We start from the raw sequence: 19525 nt of genomic DNA, 5'->3' as shown, positions 1-19525 counted from the left end.
TATAACAAATTATAATAAACAAGAGGCTTCAATAACCAAATTTTTATTATATATTAAGCAATAAAGTTTCATGATAACCAAGCACATTAATTCAATTGCTGCTAATTATGTTGTATCAACTTTCCTTTCTTCTAATTTTATTTGTCATCTTCATTTTGGGAATGTACTATTTTTTAAGGGGTTCTGTTGCTTACACTATATCTTAATAAAGTTGTGTCTCTTACCTATAAAAAAACCAAACATCTTAATAACAATATCATTAATGTTGGTTTTCACATGGTAATTACATGGAGAATTCTGCACAAACCTAGCCTCCAACATACAACATAATAGATGGGAGGTATAGAAGTAGGTAAGAGTTGCTTTGAGCCGACAAATATCCCTAGGACAATGATGGTCGGAGTCTCCAAAACCATTTAACCAAGTGACGATCGTCTGAGAACCACCCTTCATCCAAATATTTGAAGCATTAAAATCTAAAACAGCCATTGAGTGACCCTAGCAAGCAACTCTAGGTTCCTCAAGAGGTACCGTATCACCAACAGATGGGATACCTATAGCAACTAAATTCTTTAACCATTTATATGAATAGGACTATGAAAGTTTGTTTTTATAAAGCCTAGCTGTGGGGGAACCCAAATCACAGAAGATGTTGAAAGAGATGGCATAAAAGGGTCAGAGTGAGCTCTCGAGATACAAAGTGAGATGTGGTCATTCCACTTGAGGCTGAGAAATTTGTCTCATAGCTTAACAGCAAATTGACTCTCTTTATCTTATCTTGGACTTCCTCTAAAAGTAGGTAAGCTCACAAAAATAGACCGGATGCTGCTAATCCAAAGACTTGAATCTAAGCTTTCTGCTTAGGAAAGTAAATTTCTTTCATTTGGAGGAATGCTTACTCTTATTAATGCTGTGCTTATCATGCCACCTTAATGCTATAAGTCACTCTACAAGTTTCCAGCATGGATAATCTAGAAATTGATTAGTTTAGGCGAGCATTCAACGGAAAGGGTTGGATTTAGCCTATGGGATTTTTTTAAGGTCAACTCAAAAACAGTAAAAAAAATTCCTCTTCCTTCCTCTAATCATCTCGCTCCTAGTCTTCAATCAATCATTAGTGAGATTCCTTCAATTTCTTTTGAATTTTCATTGAGCATACCTCGGTGAGTCACCACCAATTTCTCACTGGTGTTGAGGTAAGGCCTTTGATCCTTTTTCTCCTCTTTTTCATGATGCTAAGATTACCATCACCGACTAAATTGGAGTGATTAATCAATGGATTTCATGATAGATGAGCCTTTCACTATTTTATTTTTTTCTTCTCTTCTTTCATCATGCCAAACATGGACCATGCTCAAACGGCCAGCATCATTGGGGTCTACCAGTATCAGGGGACACTATCAGCCTAAAGCTCTTCTCTTTCTCCTGCTTTTTCTTTTTTTTGTTCCTTCATCAAGCCGGCCGCCGTCGTCGAATATGGCCATGCTCTGATTGCCGAGAGCTGAGATTGCCAAGGGGTGTTGTCAATGTGGATCACTATCGGGGGTGTGGTCAGTCCTAAATCTACTTCTTTTATCATTTTTTTTCATTAAGAGAAAAAAGAAAATGAGAGAGAGAGAGAGAGGGAGGTAGAGGGAGAGAGAGATGAAAGAAAAAAATATATTTTGATTCTCCCTTTTGTCTCCTCTATTTTTCTCTCTCATCTATACTCTTTCTCTCTCCATAGTTTAGGGGACCAATGGTGGGTCCAGAATGTCTTGTGGATTCAAGCTGGCCCTAGGAGGGGTTCTAAATTAGCAATATATGATCAAAAGTCCCGGGTTAGCATTGTGCAAGCATGTATCCTAATGTTTTGAAGTTTTTCCACTAGAAACCGAGGATGCTTTTAATTGTTCTAATGATGAGACTTAGCTTTGTAGGCGAGTAATTATCCAGACAAGATGGTGTTTAGTTCAACCTTTTTTATACTCGAGTTCACAGATCGAGGAGCGAAGTGGTATTCATAGTGCTTGAATCAATCATTAGTAAATATAAGGGTTTTTTGACATAATAACCTACATGACTATGGAAATCTAATATATATATATATATATATATGGAGGTCTTATGATGGAGAAGCCTCCATTTGACACGTGGTTTATTAGGGAGACATTGTGAGGAGGGGCTGGGGGTGGGGCAGACGGCAAAGGAGCAGGAGAGAGTTTTTCCCGTTGGAGAAGTCCTGCACCTAAGCTTTTCTATTCGGCTGCTTGGTTCGAAGCTCTCTCAACCGCCAAAGGAGACAGAGACGGAGGAGGACAGAGGAGACCCACGGAGATGTTGTGAGGAGGGGCTGGGAGCGGGGCTGTTGGAGAAGTCCAGTGCTTAAGCATCCCTATTCGGCCGCTTGGTTCGAAGCCTGCTCAGCCGCCAAAGGAGACGAAGATGGAGGAGGACAGAGGAGGCCCACGGAGACGTTGTGAGGGGTTGGGAGCGGGGCAGACAGCAAAAGAGCAGGGGAGGACTTTTTCCATTGGAGAAGTCCAACGCCTAAGCTTCCCTATTCGGCCGTTTGGTTCGAAGCTAGCTCAGCCGTCAAAGAAGACGGAGATGGAGGAAGACAGAGGAGGCGCACCTCCATGGGCCAGCGAAGGCGGAGGAGGCATGGGGGAAAACCGTGGAGAAGCCACGGGCTACCGACGAGAAGGGCAGGGAGGGGGAGCCCCGTAGAGGACAAGCCACAGGCCGTGCCCATGGGGGTGGTGGTGGGGTGCATAGAGGAGAAGCTGCAGGCTCCTAGGTAGTGTCGGGGATGCATAGAGAAGAAGCTGTGGGCCGCGTGGTCGCAGGGGTGGGGGGTGGGAAGGTGTGGAACCGCGGAGGGGGACGAGGGCGTGTAAAGGAGCCGTGGTGTCGGGTTGGGGGGGTGTGGATGGGGCGGGGAAGGCTCGGGCTGCGGGTGAGGAGGAGGAAGACGGAGGAGGCCTGCGCATTGCATAGGTTAATATACTAGTTATATTTATAATTGTACCTGAATGATTGCGTATTTTATATATATAATGATTCGTGTATTATGTGTTGATGAATTGATGTTGCATAGTTTGTGATTGATTGGTATTTAATTATAGATATCATATTAAATAAGAAAAGTCATAATTGGATATAACTGATGGGCTATGGATGGCATCTAGAAGTCGATCATGCAAGAAACATAATGTATATGCTAGGTCGGTCTTGAAATAAGTACAACGTTATTTTTGGCCTATCACAGACTAGAGCATGATTGTGACTAATCTAATATCAAAAATCAGATTATGACTTTAATAATAGGATGGGGTATGGATGGTGTTTAAATTGATTGACCATATAAAAAACATGGTGTGAATGCTGGATTAGCTTTACACTGAGATATAATATTGTGTTTAGCTTATCACCAGTTGGAGTATGGTTGTAATTAGTCCGATATACTGGAAAGACAAATATTAATTTGTATAACTATAAGCATGGGCAAAGGGAGCATATGGACTAGTCAATCATATATAAAATGTGATGTATCGAGCATGGGCTGAGATGTTTTGGCCTGCTATGGGCTAAAGTATGGTTGACTAATTCAATATCAAAATCAAATGAAGATGATGAACTATATCTGGATTAGCCGGTATGTATGTAACGTGGTATTTATGATGTTAACCATGGGTTGAGATGTGGTTTCCAACCACGGATGGAAAGATGGTGTGTTTGGCTTGTCATGAGGTGGAGCGTGAGTAGATTTAGTTAAGTGCTAGGATGATAACATGGTCATGAATCAATTGTGTTAATCAGATAATGAAAAATAATTTCACTAGAATATTGTTGAATCAAATTGTTACTTGGATGATATATTAGTGACATATAAGATTTCTGTATGGTAATATGTATGCAACTGAGTAGCTATACAATTAGACTTGATATGTATGTTGGCATGACTTATATGATATATTTAGTATATATATGATTATTCAGTATTATTCAAATTATTGACATATGAATTTTACTGCTCTCTTAACGATTAAATATTATCTCAAAACTATTTCATATTCATGCCGGTCTGAGAATGGGAGATTTTTACTAGGCTGTAAAACTCACAATCCTCTTTTCTTTTTTTAGAGACATAGAACATATAATTTCAGATAGATTTAACCCAGAGTTTGAGTTATAGAGTCATCTTATAGGTCTTACATGATCTCTAAGGCTTTGCTTTAAGATTCATACGGTCATATCATACGGTTGATCCAGATGCTGGGTACTAAGTTTCGGGTGTGACAAGATCTTAGTAATTTCAATCAAACTTCTTTTTGCAAAATGAGGCTAGAGATTTCATAGATATGATGACCTTGATACTTGGAGGAAATAGCTAATTTGGTCTTACCATACATGAGAAATTATTGGCAAAATGAAAGCCCAAATGGGAGTGTTCAAGAATTTGGTGGGGCATTGTTTCCTTTCTTCCTCCATTATGGAATAGAATTCAATTCAAAGATGGAACAAAACCGAGCAGAATCATCTGGGAAGATAAGTGGCTCTATCGAGGTCTACTTAAAAGTCAATTCTTGCTCCTATTCCAATTGTGCTGTAAGAAATAGCCTTTACACTTCGGTGCTTAAAGGAACTAGCCTTTATAGTGATTGGACTCTTCTATTGTAACTAGAAAGTTTTAGCAGTCATAAAGATTTTGGGAAAAATCAAACAAGTTTTCATTGCTTTAGACAGATAGTACCTAGGAGGTGTTTGGTTGGGGATAATTAAGATATAAAATGAGAATAAGAATGGATAACTTCCATTCCAATTGTTTAGTTAGAGAGAGTCCAATTTCGATTTTCATTTTAGAGAGGAATAAAAATGATCATTTTCTTCCGTAACCGAATTCGGACTTACCCCAATGGAGTCAAAATCTCATTCCAATAGAATGAGATAAAAAAAAAAATCATCCGTCCAACTCTCACAACCTGAGCCGCCATGCTCATCCTCGGCCCCTCCACCACCTCCTCGCTGGTGCCATCCAAAATCCCATTGCACACTGCCGAGCACTCTGCCATCTCACTGAACTTCTTCTCGAGCATGGCGATGACCTCCACCTCCCCAGTTGCGGTGCACATGATGGGAGGGGCGTGCTTGCTGCCTTCCATGAGGATGGAGTAGTGCATCGCCTCGAAGATTCTTTTCGAAAAACGGATAGGGAGGGCAGCATCGAGCTGGGACTCGATCTGGGGAAGCAGCATCGTCCAGTAGCCACAGAGGTCGAATGAAGCGGAGGCGATGGTAGTGGGGGAGGTGGAGGAGCAGCGGAGGAGGGGGAGGGAGAGGTGGTGGAATTTGGGGGTTAGGGGATGTGGTGGGATCATTTTGGGAATGAAGAGGTCGGGGGAGAAAAGAGGGCTGAGAAGGCTATGAATTGAGATCGGATGAGGTGATTAAACCCTTTTTTTCTCACTTTCTTTAGATTTTTTTTTCTTATATCTGATCTCTTTGCTTGGCTTCTACTATTAAGCTAATTGATGATTTGCATGCAACGTGGATGACGGTGGATGGTGGAAGTAGAACAGATGGATAGATAATCTTTTCATCTTTTAAAATAAAAAAAATAGTTCTTATTTTCTTAAAATGTTTAAAAAAATAGTTGTCATTATGTTGACGACCGTTGTGAAATACAAGGAATAATGTGGCATGTTATCCATCATGGGATTTGTGCACTCTAATTGCACCTGATGACGTTTAGGGGAGGCTGGACAGCAATATATACAAAAAAAATTTACTATCTATATTTTTTAGTAATAATTTTTTTAAAAACATAAAGATATTATTATTATATTTAATTTTTATTTAATATTAACTTTTAAAATAATTAATTTTTAAAAATTTTAGTTAAGAATAAAAAAAATTTTGAGTTGACTTCGATTCCTATCTTTATATGAATCAAACAACAACAATGGGAATCATCCATTCTGATTTTGATTCCGATCACAAACCAAAACACTTCAGATAATTTGGCCATTCCGATTTCGATTCCAATTCATTCCCATTCCAATTTCGATTTTGATTTCAATTACGAACTAAGAACCCCCTTAGTGGATTCTGCTCTGATGTATTTCTTTCAACAATCCATTTTACTTAGCTTCAAAACATATTCTTTGGAAAATTGATGCGAGAACCCCTACGTCTGTGTATTTAGTCACACATCAGTTATTTACTTAAAATATTTTATACATTTATATAGAGACGGTGAATCCAAATAATACCTTCTAGCTAGTCTTTTTGTGTGAGGTCTTGTATTGTTATAAATGGTATCAGAAACGATCTGATCTATAGTCCATATAAACTAGAGAATACTATAGTACTAGTTCAATGGGGCTGACCACGAACCAATTGTGGTGTTTGTGAATGAAAGTATAAATTTAGATCTTTAGCCTGATATGGATGCCAGGACTTAAAGAGGAGTATATGAGGACTCATGCATGTGTGTATTTAATCCCACATCGATTATTTACTGAAAATATCTTACGTTTTTATATAGAAAAACCTAAATAATAACTTCTGATCAATTTTTTTGGATGAGATCCTGCATTGTTATAATTGAAATTCCTATTTTAACCATTTTGCTTGGCCTGATGCCAATTAAATAGGCTGCTATAGCCCTATTCTTCAATTGTAGCACAATCCATAGGGAACTCATCCTTTCTTGCGTTCTGGGGAGTTTCTTCATAGTTGGAAGCCTTCCTGGAGTGAATGAAGTTTAAGTACCTGGAACTCCCCAAGCATTCAGATCTGATGCTGAGAAAGCTATGGTACTCAGGCTAATCCCACTTTGTCCCTCATAATGTTTGGTTCATCTATTTTGGTCTATGTTCTTTCCTCTATTCTAACTACAACTTTTCTTTCAATGCTCTCATCTCCTTGACAGCATCTCAAGACGTAATTACCTATCTTGTCGAATAAATTAGATAAAGTAATGCCCCCTTCAATTCCCCTCCCCAAGAAAAAAAAAAAGAAAGAAAGAATAGAAACCAGATGAGATAGAAAACAGGATACAACATTGTAGGCTAGAAAATGAACTCTGCGAATAATCCTAATAGGTTGTTTCATTCTCCTTGAAATACCTCAAAGTTCCTAGTATTCCATATTGGTCATAATAAATAAGTCACTGATGACTGTGTCATGTGATCTTCCTCCCCAATAGGTTATTAGGATAAGAAAGCTATAAGTTGTATCATGGTTGTTGGGTATAAAATAACCCTAGCCGAAGTTCGTAAAAGGCCGACCCTTCCAGGGCTCTTTCGGCTTCCAACCTTGTGCAGCATCTTTCTGAACTTCCCCGACCGTCCGAGCTTCCATAATACTATCCGAATTTCTCCGATAATGAGCTGCTCCATTCATCTACCGGGCTGCTCCAAACACTTTCTGAGCTTCGCTATCAGCCGGTTTTCTACAGTGATCGACTATTCTCCGAATCTCTTCCAGACTTCTTCTGACCACGGACGACTTTACTCCAAACTTCTTCCGGACTTCGTCAATGTCCGAACTTCTTCGACAGCAGGATTTCTACAGTAACCAGACTCCATCCAAGTTTCTACGGTGGTCGACCGCCTTCCAGATTTCATCCAAGCTCCTACAAGAGCCGGATCCCAGCCGAACTTCTACAGTGGATGGATCGCAGACGAACTTCTACAACGGGACAGGCTCCACCAATCGGGTCTCTACTCCGAACTTCTACAACGGGACAGGCTCCACCAACTGGGTCTCTACTCCGAACTTCTACAACGGGACAGGCCCCACCAGTCGGGTCTCTACTCCAAGCTTCTACAATAAGAAATCTCCACCCGAGCTTCCACGACAACTGATTTTCGACCGAGCTTCTACAATAAGTAATCTCCATCCAGGCTTCCACGGCAACCGATCTCCAGCCGAACTTCTACCGCAAGCAGTCTACTCTGAACTCCTACCACAAGCAGTCCACTCCGAACTTCTATTGCAAGCAGACCTCTACTGCAGACTTCAGCCGAGCTTTTTCAATAAGCGGTCTCCATCCGGACTTCTACAAGAATCGGACTCCGTCTGAATTTCCATAGCGGATGAATTTCAGACGAACTTCTACAGCGAACGGACTCCAACAGCTAGATTTCTACAACGGCTGACCGCCTCCAGTGTCTTCCGTACCTCTCCAGCCATCAACCTTCAATAGCGTCAGCCGGACTTCAACAGTGCTAGCCAGACTTCAACAATGCCAATCGGACTTCCACAGGATCCTCCAGACTCCTCCAGCGGACAAACTTCCACAATGCCTTCCGGACTCTTCTATCGACCGACCTTCAGCCAGATTCTTTGTGCAATCGGACCTCTCCAGCAGATAATTCTTCAGACAAGCTTCTACATCATACAAATTCCAGACGAACTTCTCCAGCAATCGGACTCCTGCGGACTTCTCCAACAGGCAGTTCTCGTCGGAGCTTCTACAGCAGATGACTTTCATTTGTAGCACCAATGGCACCCAACAACAGTTAACTCGTCAGCAACCTCGAAAACATCCGAGCTCCTCTCACATTGTTGAGGCAGAAAGCTATTCCATTCCACCAAATGCCCCAACCGAGCTTCAACCATTCGGCCCAAACTCTCTGGCAAATCACGACAACGGCCACCACTCCACTCTCCGTAACAGACTCCATGTGGCTCCGAACGGCCCACTGACATCACTGCTCTCCGTAACAAACTCCGCGTAGCTCCGAACGGCCCACTACTAGGTAGTTACGGACGTCGCTGTCAATCAGTTATGCTCTCCCTTCTTAAAAGAGACTCCCCAGATACGTTCTCTTCTAAGCTCAAAACTCTATCTCAAAACTCTACTAAAATTTTATTTGAGTACTCCATTTCTGTTGAGGCAGAGAACTAACTTGAGCATCGGAGGGTCTTACCAGAGCACCCCCAACTCTGGTTTAGACTTCTCTTGCAGGTCCCGATGGCAGACGCGATCTCCTCGACTCCGGCTTCTCTGATGTCGGCGAAATTCTGCACCAACAGAATTGACGCTAGAGGAAGGGCGCTGTGTCTTTGCAGGACCCTTATTCTTAAAGGAGTACTCAATGGGACTGTCTCCGGTCGTCTTCTTCAACATCTTCCTCTTCTTCTCCAGCCAGATCCTCATCAGATGCCTCTTCGAAAGGCATCCACCAGACGATTTACGGCCTCCGGAGCCAGATCTCAGCGAGATCCGCAGGCCCGATCTCATCTCCAATTTTTCAGGCTCCTCCTCCTCCGACAGCGGTAGTCGGCATGGAGCAGTTTGACCTGCTGGTTCAGTAGGTCAGGGGCCTCACCGAAGTAGTGCAGGCCATGCAACAGCAGCAGCAACAGCCACAGGCATCTGTGCGGCTGGAAAGAGTATCATCGGAGTTTCAGAATCCGACGATAGGGTGGGCCACTTGGGCCAGTCGCCCTGTCTTCCCCAAAAATGGGAAGCAGAAGGTGGAGAGCCCTCCGTCCGATCATGATTCCACCTCCGGAGGGTCCCTACCTCTATTCCACCAGAAGATCCTCGAGACTCGCAATCGAGAGGACCTCCTAGATCAAAGATTCCAGGAGATGAACCGGTGGATCAAAGAGCTCTGTCATGCTCCCACTGCTTACGGTGAGGATATCTGTACTGACCCTCCTTTCTCTCAAATGATCATGCAGGAACCAATCCCGTCGAACTTCAAGCTCCCTCAATTCGAAAGCTACGATGGGACCTCAGATTTGGTTGACCATCTGGAGGCCTTTCGGATAATGATGCTGCTCCATAGCGCGTCAGACGCCATCCTGTGCCGAGCTTTCCCATCCACCTTGAAGGGAGCAGCAAAAAATTGGTACTCGGTACTGAAGTCGGGTACCATCTTCTCCTTTGATCAGATGAGCCACCAGTTTGTGGCTCATTTCGTTAGCAGCCGGTGTCCCCGAAGAGGTTCGGAGTCCCTCATCAATATCAAGTAAAAGGAGGGAGAATCCATCCGAACTTACGTCAACCATTTTAACACCGTCGTATTGGAGATCTGGAATCTGGATCAATCAATTGCAATGGCCGCCTTGAAAAGCGGTCTTCAAAAGAACGATCTTCTGTTCTCCCTAGAAGGAAGTATCCCAGGGACTTCGCTGATTTGCTGGCTCAGACCGAAGGATATGCTCGAGCGGAGGAAGCCTTCAAGATGAAAGACGAGGAGGCCACGAAGGAGCAACAGGCGGGTGACTCCAGCAAGCCCGCAACTGAAAAAGAGGCGAGTGAAGCTCGGCCACATTCCCAAACTCCTCCCGAACACAAGCGTGTCCGAACTCCCCCCCCCCCCCCCGCGAGCTCGTAGGCAGAGGAGCCCAGACTGCAGGGTTCGGCGGAGTTCTCCCCCAGGAAGATTCCACAGCTACGTGTTGATCCCAAACATCGACCGATGAAGGAAAAAATCTGAGTTCATGCACCGGAAAGGCAGAAGGCAATAGCTGAGGAAGTTGATAAACCCCTGAAGGCCGGGTTCATTAGAGAAGTCAACTATCCGAACTGGATCTCCAATGTGGTTCTCGTCAAGAAGGCGAACGGCAAGTGGAGGATGTGTATAGACTTCAAAAAGCTGAACAAAGCCTATCCGAAGGACAGTTATCCTCTGCCCAGAATTGACCAATTAGTGGATGCGACCCCGAGCCACATGCTTCTCACTTTCATGGATGTATTTTTTGGCTACAATCAAATCAGGATGGCACCGGAGGATGAAGAAAAAACTATTTTTATTACTAACCATGGTCTTTATTGTTACAGGTCATACCTTTTGGTCTCAAAAATGCAGGGGCGACCTATCAACAGCTGGTGAACAAGATCTTCAAAGAGCAGATCGGCCGCAACATGGAGGTCTACGTGGACGATATGCTCGTAAAAAGTAAATCCTCAATGAACCATGTCGTCGATCTTGAGGAGACCTTCACCACCCTCCGAAAATACAAGATGAAGCTAAACCCAGCTAAGTGCGCTTTTGGAGTAACCTCAGAAAAATTCTTGGGCTTTATGGTGTCGGAGCGTGGGATCAAAGCAAATCCAGAAAAGATTCACGCCATCCAGAAAATGACTGCCTCGAGGTCAATAAAGGAAGTTCAGCATCTTACTAGGAGAGTAGCAGCTCTAAATCACTTCATCTCAAGATCGGCCGAATGGTGCCTACCTTTCTTTCAGACTCTTAAGCAGCCGAAGAATTTCTGTTGGACCACTGAATGTCAATAAGCATTCGAAGAACTGAAGAACTACCTCGGCTCATCTCCGCTATTGGCAAAGCCCGAACCTAGAGAGGAGTTGTTCCTATACCTGGCGGTCTCCCCTGTAGCTCTCGCAGTAGTTCTGGTTAAGGAAGAAGTAAAAATTTAACGGCCGATCTACTACATAAGCCAAGTATTAAGAGACGCCAAAACCAGGTATACTAGGTTAGAGAAACTAACTTACGCCTTGTTGATTGCAGCTCGAAGGCTCCGACCTTACTTTCAAGGACATACCATAACACTGCTCACCGACCAGCCGATCAAGGCGGTTCTATATCGAGCGGATGCTTTTGGAAGGATAGCGAAATAGACAGTTGAGCTCATAAAATTCGACATCGACTATCGACCTCGACCGACGATAAAAGCTCAGATATTAGCAGACTTCGTAGTGGAATGCATTATCCCGAAAGAGGCCGAACTTGGACGAGGTGAAGCCGACAACCCAGGGCTCCAATCGAACTCTCCTGAAGAAAGAACAGATCTTCCTGATGGTTTTTGGGCCCTCTATGTGGATGGTTCCTCCAACATGTCAAGCGCAAGCGCGGGCCTGATCTTGGTCAATCCAGACAGAATTATCGTGGAGTATGCACTGCACTTCGAATTCTCTACGATAAATAACGGAGCAGAATATGAAGCTCTGATTGCAGGACTGAGGATCGCCAAAGAGTTAGAAGTAGATCGGCTCCAAGCCTACAGTGACTCTCAATTGGTGGTGGGACAGGTCAGCAAAAATTTTGAAGCTCGGGAGGACAGTATGGCCAAGTATCTCGAAAAGATAAAGGATATCATCCCTACCTTCGGCAGCTTTAACATCAAGCAGATCCCAAGAGCAGAAAATACCAGGACCGACCTTCTCTACAAGTTGGCTACACTGGCTCCGACTGAACTGCTTAAGAAAGTTTTCTTTGAAGTTCTGAAGTGCCCAAGTACGGAAGAACCACAGCTTGTGATGGAGATCAGCCATGAACCCAGCTGGATTGACCCACTGGTTGCATACCTCAAGGATGGGGTTCTTCCTCCTGATGCAAAAGAAGCTCGAAAGCTTAGAAACCAGGCCTCCCGATATGTTCTTTATGAAGGCAAGTTGTACAAGAGATCGTACTCTTTGCCCCTCCTGAAATATCTCCGACCTTTTGAAGCCGACTTCGCCTTGTGGGAGGTACATGAGGGAGTCTACGGAAGTCACCTAGGGGCCAGATCTTTATCCCACAAACTACTCCGACAAGGCTATTACTGGCCTACCGTGTACCATGACTCCATCGAATATGTCAGAAGGTGTGATCGGTGTCAGAGACATGCAAATATCCAAAGGCAACCCACCTCCGAGCTTACACCCTTGAGTGCTCCATGGCCTTTGCATAATGGGGGATGTATATCCTCAGATCTTTTTCCATGGCATCTGGGCAGCGAAAGTTTCTCCTGGTGGTAATTGACTATTTCACCAAGTGGGTCGAAGCTGAACTTTTAGCAAAAATCACAGAAGCTAAAGTGCAGGACTTCGTCTGAAAGTCAATTGTCTGTAGATTCGGCTTACCCAGAACTCTCATTACTGATAATGGACGATAATTTACTGGAGCAAAATTTGCTGAATTTTGTGAGGACCTAAACATCTCCCATAACTTCACGTCGGTAGCCCATCCACAGGCAAACGGCGAGGCCGAGGTGACTTACAGGACTCTATTGCAAGGAATCAAGGCGAGACTTGAAAAAGCAAAGGGAGCTTGGGCGGACGAGCTTTATTATGTGTTATGGGCATACCGAACTACTCAGAGATTGCCCACAGGGGAGACCTCCTTTGCCTTAGCCCTCAGAACAGAAGCCGTGATCCCAATCGAACTCAAGCTTCCGTCGGCATGAGTCGTGGCATTCGATGAGCAGCGCAACTCACAGGATCTCAAGGCCAACCTCGACTTGTCAGAAGAAAAGTGAGAGATAGCTCAAGTTCGGATGGCAGCCTACAAGCAGAAAGTAGCCCGCTACTACAACTCTCGGGTCAAGAGCAAAGCCTTCAGAGCGGGGGGCTTGGTACTTCGGCAAACTGCTGTTTCATAACCACAGAACCAAGAAAAACTTGCCCCGAACTGGAAAGATCCGTATGAAGTCAAGGAGGTAGTCCGACTCGGAACATACTATCTAAAAGAGCTCGGAAGAGCAGACCTTCTGCGACCGTGGAACTCGAAAAATCTACGAATGTATTACCGGTAACTTTGCCTTAAATGAAAGTTTTATATTTGCATATCTTTTCTTTTGACATGAGCCTATAATGATAGGGAGTAGCTCCTTCAGACAATCGAAACTAAGCATGTCAGAAACAAGAGGAGAACCTCGTCCCGACACAAATTTAGGCCCGATTATTAAGAGACCGGATGGGAGGAGAGGCCCTCACAACGGCCCTTATGTGCCCCCACAGCCATATTAGGAACAGGAGGAGAACCTCATCCTAACATGAGCAAAGTCGAAGGCCCGATTATCAAGAGACCGGATGGAGAGAGAGGCCCTCGCAATGGCCCTTATGTGTCCCCACAGCCATGTTAGGAATAGGAGGAGAACCTCGTCCTAACATAAGCAAAGTCGAAGGTCTGGTTATTAAGAGACTGGATGGGGGGAGAGGCCCTCGCAACGGCCCTTATGTGCCCCCACAGCCATATTAGGAACATGAGGAGAACCTTATTCTAACATAAGCAAAGTCGAAGGCCCGATTATTAAGAGATCGGATAGGGGGAGAGATCCTTGCAACGGTCCTTATGTGTCCCCACAGCCCTATTAGGAACAGGAGGAGAACCTCGTCCTAACATGAGCAAAGTCGAAGGTCCGATTATTAAGAGACCGGATGGGGGGAGAGATCCTTGCAACGGCCTTTATGTACCCCCACAGCCCTGTTAGGAACAGGAGGAGAACCTCATCCTAACATGAGCAAAGTCGAAGGCCCGATTATTTAGAGATCGGATGAGGAGAGAGGCCCTTGCAATGGCCCTTATGTGCCCACGCAGTCCAAACATGAGCTGAAATTGACTATGTCAGGAACAGGAGGAGAACCTCATCCTGATACAAATGAAGACCTGATCGGTCAAGACCGGATGAGGGAGGAAGTCTCCTCAACGGCTCCTCTACACCCCTACAACTCCGTTAAGAGCAGAGAGAAAATTCTCACTCGAACATAAAAAAAAATAAAATGGGGAACAAAAAAGGAGAAAGCGACGAGCTACGCCGGTGATAAGAAAAAACCAAACTACATCAAAGATACAAGAAATCTCGTCTCAACGAGGAAGGAGACCCTTGTAAAAAACTCTCAGTCTCTAAGAGGGAACCCGACACTGGCAGGAGAAAATCGACTTCCTCAAGGTAACAAGAAGTTCAGACCCCCAAGCTCGAGCATCGGGAGGAAGCGTCAAACTCAAGTGGCCTCGAAAAGACCTTTGGTCATGAACAAAAAAGGATAAATCAACACGACGACGACCAGAAACCTTCAAACAACGTCAACATCGAACAAGACAAAAGACGAAAGAAGCTCGGTAAACAACAATTTAAAGCAAGAATAGACAAGGTAATAAAAAAATTCCTTCTCATTTCATTAGTAAAGCGTGCATTACAAAGCCTTTGAAAGCCAAAAAAAAATGACAAGAAAAGAAAAGAAAAGAATGCATGGAAGCTCTAAGAAAGCTCGATTTTTTCTGACTTCGAACTCTCGGTTCCAACTATTATCAGGGATTGCCTAAAGTTTTCAACTTCTTCTTCTAGTTCCTTCTTTCTTAACAACATCTCCCAATACATTTGGTGGAACTGTCTGCATCTTTGACTGCCCGCTGCTCATAGGTCAGTTGAATTTTTAAATCGAAGGGAGGCAACTTCGACTGTGAAAATTTCTCTGTACTTCTTTCATTCGAAATCCGAACTCGAAAGTAGGGGGACTGGTGTTGGGTATAAAATAATCCTAGCCGAAGTTCGTAAAAAGCCGACCATTCCAGGGCTCTTCCGGCTTCCGACCTTGTACAACGTCTTTCTGAACTTCTCCGACTGTCCGAGCTTCCATAATACTATCCAGACTTCTCCGATAATGAGCTGCTCCATTCATCTATCGGACTGCTCCAAATGCTTTCTGAGCTTCGCTATCAGCCGATTTTCTACAGTGATCGACTATTCTCCGAATCTCTTCCAGACTTCTTCCGATCACGGACGACTTTACTCCAAACTTCTTTCAGACTTCGTCAATGTCCGAGTTTCTCCGACAGCAGGATTTCTACAGTAACCAGACTCCATCCAAGTTTCTACGACAGTCGATCGCCTTCCGAATTTCATCCGAGCTCCTACAAGAGCCGGATCCCAGTCGAACTTCTACAGTGGATGGATCACAGACGAACTTCTATAACGGGACAGGCTCCACCAACCGAGTCTCTACTCTGAACTTCTACAATGGGACAGGCTCCACCAACCGGGTCTCTACTCCGAACTTCTACAATGGGACAAGCCCCACCAGCTGGGTCTCTACTCCGAGCTTCTACAATAAGAAATCTCCACCCGAGCTTCCACGATAACTGATCTTCGATCGAGCTTTTACAATAAGCGGTCTCCATCCGGACTTCCATGGTAACCGATCTCCAGCCGAACTTCTATCGCAAGCAGTCTACTCCGAACTTCTACCACAAGCAGTCCACTTCGAACTTCTACTGCAAGCGACCTCTACTGCGGACTTCAGCCGAACTTCTTCGATAAGCAGTCTCCATTCGGACTTCTACAAGAATCAAATTCTGTCTGAACTTCCATAGCGGATGGATTTTGGATGAACTTCTACAGCGAACAGGCTCTAGCAGCTGGATTTCTACAACGGCCGACCACCTCCAGTGTCTTCCGTACCTCTCCAGCCATCAACCTTCAATAGCATCAGCCGGACTTCAACAGCGCTAGCCAGACTTCAACAATGCCAACTGGACTTCCACAGGATCCTCCAGACTCCTCCAGTGGACGAACTTCTACAACGCCTTTCGGACTCTTCTATCGGCCGACCTTCAGTCAGATTTCTTGTGCAATCAGACCTCTCCAGCAGACAATTCTTCAAACAAGCTTCTACATCATACAAATTCCAGACGAACTTCTCCAGCAATCGGACTCCTGTCGGACTTCTCCAACAGGCAGTTCTCGTCCGAGCTTCTACAGCAGATGACTTCCATTTACAGCACTAACGGCACCCAACAACAGTTAACCCATCAGCAACCTCGAAAACATCCGAGCTCCTCTCAGATTGTTGAGACAGAGAGCTACTCCGTTCCACCAGATGCCCCAACCGAGCTTTAGCCGTCTGGCTCGAACTCTCTGGCAAATCGCGACAACGAACACCACTTCACTCTCCGTAACAGACTCCACGTGGCTCCGAACGGCCCACTGACACCACTGCTCTCCGTAACAAACTCCGCGTGGCCCCAAACAGCCCACTACTAGGTAGTTACGGACGTCGCTGTCAATCAGTTACGCTCCCCCTTCTATAAAAGAGACTCCCCAGATACGTTCTCCTCTAAGTTCAAAACTCTATCTCGAAACTCTGCTAAAATTTTATTTGAGTACTCCATTTCTGTTGAGGCAGAGAACTGACTTGAGCGTCGGAGGATCTTGCCGGAGCACCCCAACTCCGGTTTAGACTTCTCTTGCAGGTCCCAGTGGCGGATGCGATCTCTTCGACTCCAGCTTCTCCGGCGTCGGCGGAATTCTACACCAACAATGGTCATGGATGTTAGCATCCCAGGCATCTGCAAACGACATGCAAATTTGTCTAACCTTGTAATAGCACCAAAGCAGCTTGATTTATTGACTCAGATTTGTCTATGATTGCTGAGATGGGCCAGGGGTGTATCTTTCGTATGAGAGAAGGATTCATCTTCCCTCTCATAAATCCACCATTAGATCATCTACTGATTGCTTTGAGATCTATGCAGATAGATGAATGATAGAGTATGGAGCATTTTAAGATCTATAAGGTGGATGAACGAATGGTGGTCAGCCCAAAGGAAGGTGAATTCTTTTTTTATGCGAAAGATACAACCGGCATACATAGGACATTTGGGATGCAATGAATGCCATCATGTTCCAAGAAACAAGATGTAGCTGCCTGCCTGACCAACCACATCCCCGCGAAATAGTATGGTTGAGTCTAAGCAATTCAAAAATTGTCGAGGGGCTGCTGCATTAGAAAGTAAATGAATGGGATTGGATGCAATCACAAACTTAATCAAAGTAAGACATCCAGTGATTGAAAGAGTATGCAATGTCCGATAATCCAATCTATTCGAGATTGCCTTTAAATATTGAAGATGTTGAACAGTCTCTTGAGAGACTACGATAAGCTGCTCTACAAAGAGAATATGATGTAAAAGAGGCTTGACTCCATTTGCCAGAATTTTCCTACTATTTTATCCGTAATAATTGAACACACTAACATTAGGCCAAAATGGTTTAGCTTCAGATGGTCGATCAACCTTAAGGAATCAGAGCTATGTGGGTACTGTTTCAAACATGGAAGCCATTCGATAAAGGTGCTTGATACCAGCACAAAAACTACTTTGTTTATCTTATTTTCATAGCTACCGGTGGTGTTCTGGTTTTTGATGCAACCGTGCCGGTGATAGAGTATAGTTGAGGAGTATGGGAGGCTCTCATTTATGCTGTACATATATTATAGGCTTCACAGATTCATTTAGCGGATGATTCTTTGATGGTTAATCTAACTCACTATGCACATAAACATCATCCTATTTTATAGGACTACTTGAGGCTATTGCAATCCTTCCAATCTGTTGAGATTCGGCATATTTATAGAGAAGCAAACAACAGTGTTGATTGGATAGCCATGTATGTAGCAAATCACACGGGATCTACTTTATCAACATCTATCTTTGATTTTCCGTTGCATTCATATAATATTTTATTTTCTGACTCATATGGATGTATTTTTTTCAAGGAAGGTTAGCTTCCTTAATAGGTGTTTGATATTGCTTATTTTTATCTTCTTCCTTATAAGGAAGATACTCATCGAATCATGATCAAGTCCTCCTTGCCAATTTCCTAGGGGTATAATGGGAGCAGTGTATTTAGGAAAATAGCTATGTACTAAAATAGTTTGGTACCTGGTAGAGTCATGCACGACGATGCCCATCACGACACGTTCCTTTATTTACAAAGTCATTTTCTAAAGATAAAGAGTGAGGCGGTTTTTTGTAATTTTCACTCGAATACAAATTTGGGATTGACATCAAGCATCTTTTCCTCCTAATCTGCAGTTATACTGAAAGAGAAAAAAGGTAGGGAAATTTTGATTGTAGAATAATATAAAATTCTTTTAAATTTGTCAGTATCAAAGCCCATGCAGGTTTTCCACAAAATAGTTACATCGACGCAGGATATTTGGTGGACAAAGAACGTTTTGGCTCGAACACATTGTCTTTGGGCATAAAAACGTGATCATCTGATTGGTACTACTTCCACTCTGTCACTGTCCTTGATAAAGTTTTTTTTTTTTTTTTTTTTTTTGACGATTGAGGGAGGCTCAATTAGCCACTGTCCTTGATAAAGTTAATTAATGTTTACAGGATGATTTGGAATTTGAACTTATCAATGGTGCCAAAGTAAGAATTAGAAGATGCTATATTTCTATCAGCCTTTGGGTCGATACGATCATAAGTCCAAACCATGGCTTCGACATCGTTATTATAAAGCTGGGGTTCCCTTAGATGACCGTCGTTTATTGTAGTGTGAGTGAGAAGGAAAACAAGAGAAAAAATAAATCTGATGTGTGAAGTATATACATATTACAAGAACTGGTGTCTCCCACGTCTTAAAAAAAAGTATATATGTCATCGAATTCCTTATTTTATTTTTTTAAAATAAAAGTTCAAAGAAAATTCTTTCTGTTTGGTAAAAAATAAAATTCTTTAATTTTGAGAAAAAAAGATTCTCAAATCTTGTTATGCAGAGATGTCAAATTTCAAAGAATTTTCTTTTCTTCTTCTTTGAATCAGAAAACTCCGCTTCCAACCCTAAACAATTCTTGTCCTATTTTCCCTTTTCTTTTGTCATGTTTAAATAATTCTAAGTTGAGTAATGATGAAAGGATGGAAAGTTCTCCTAATCCGGGGTGATCGGCTGATGTAAGTCACGAGAAATATCAAGGTCAACATCCATGATTTTTGAAAAATTTTTCACACAGATATGAGCACCGCGATAGGGGCACATCATTATTGTCTCTTCCCTAACGGTGTGTCTTAGA

The sequence above is a fragment of the Elaeis guineensis genome, chromosome 6 (genome assembly GCF_000442705.2).
Source record: "Elaeis guineensis isolate ETL-2024a chromosome 6, EG11, whole genome shotgun sequence".
Classification (NCBI taxonomy): domain Eukaryota; kingdom Viridiplantae; phylum Streptophyta; class Magnoliopsida; order Arecales; family Arecaceae; genus Elaeis; species Elaeis guineensis.
Note: the sequence above shows the minus strand (reverse complement) of the source record.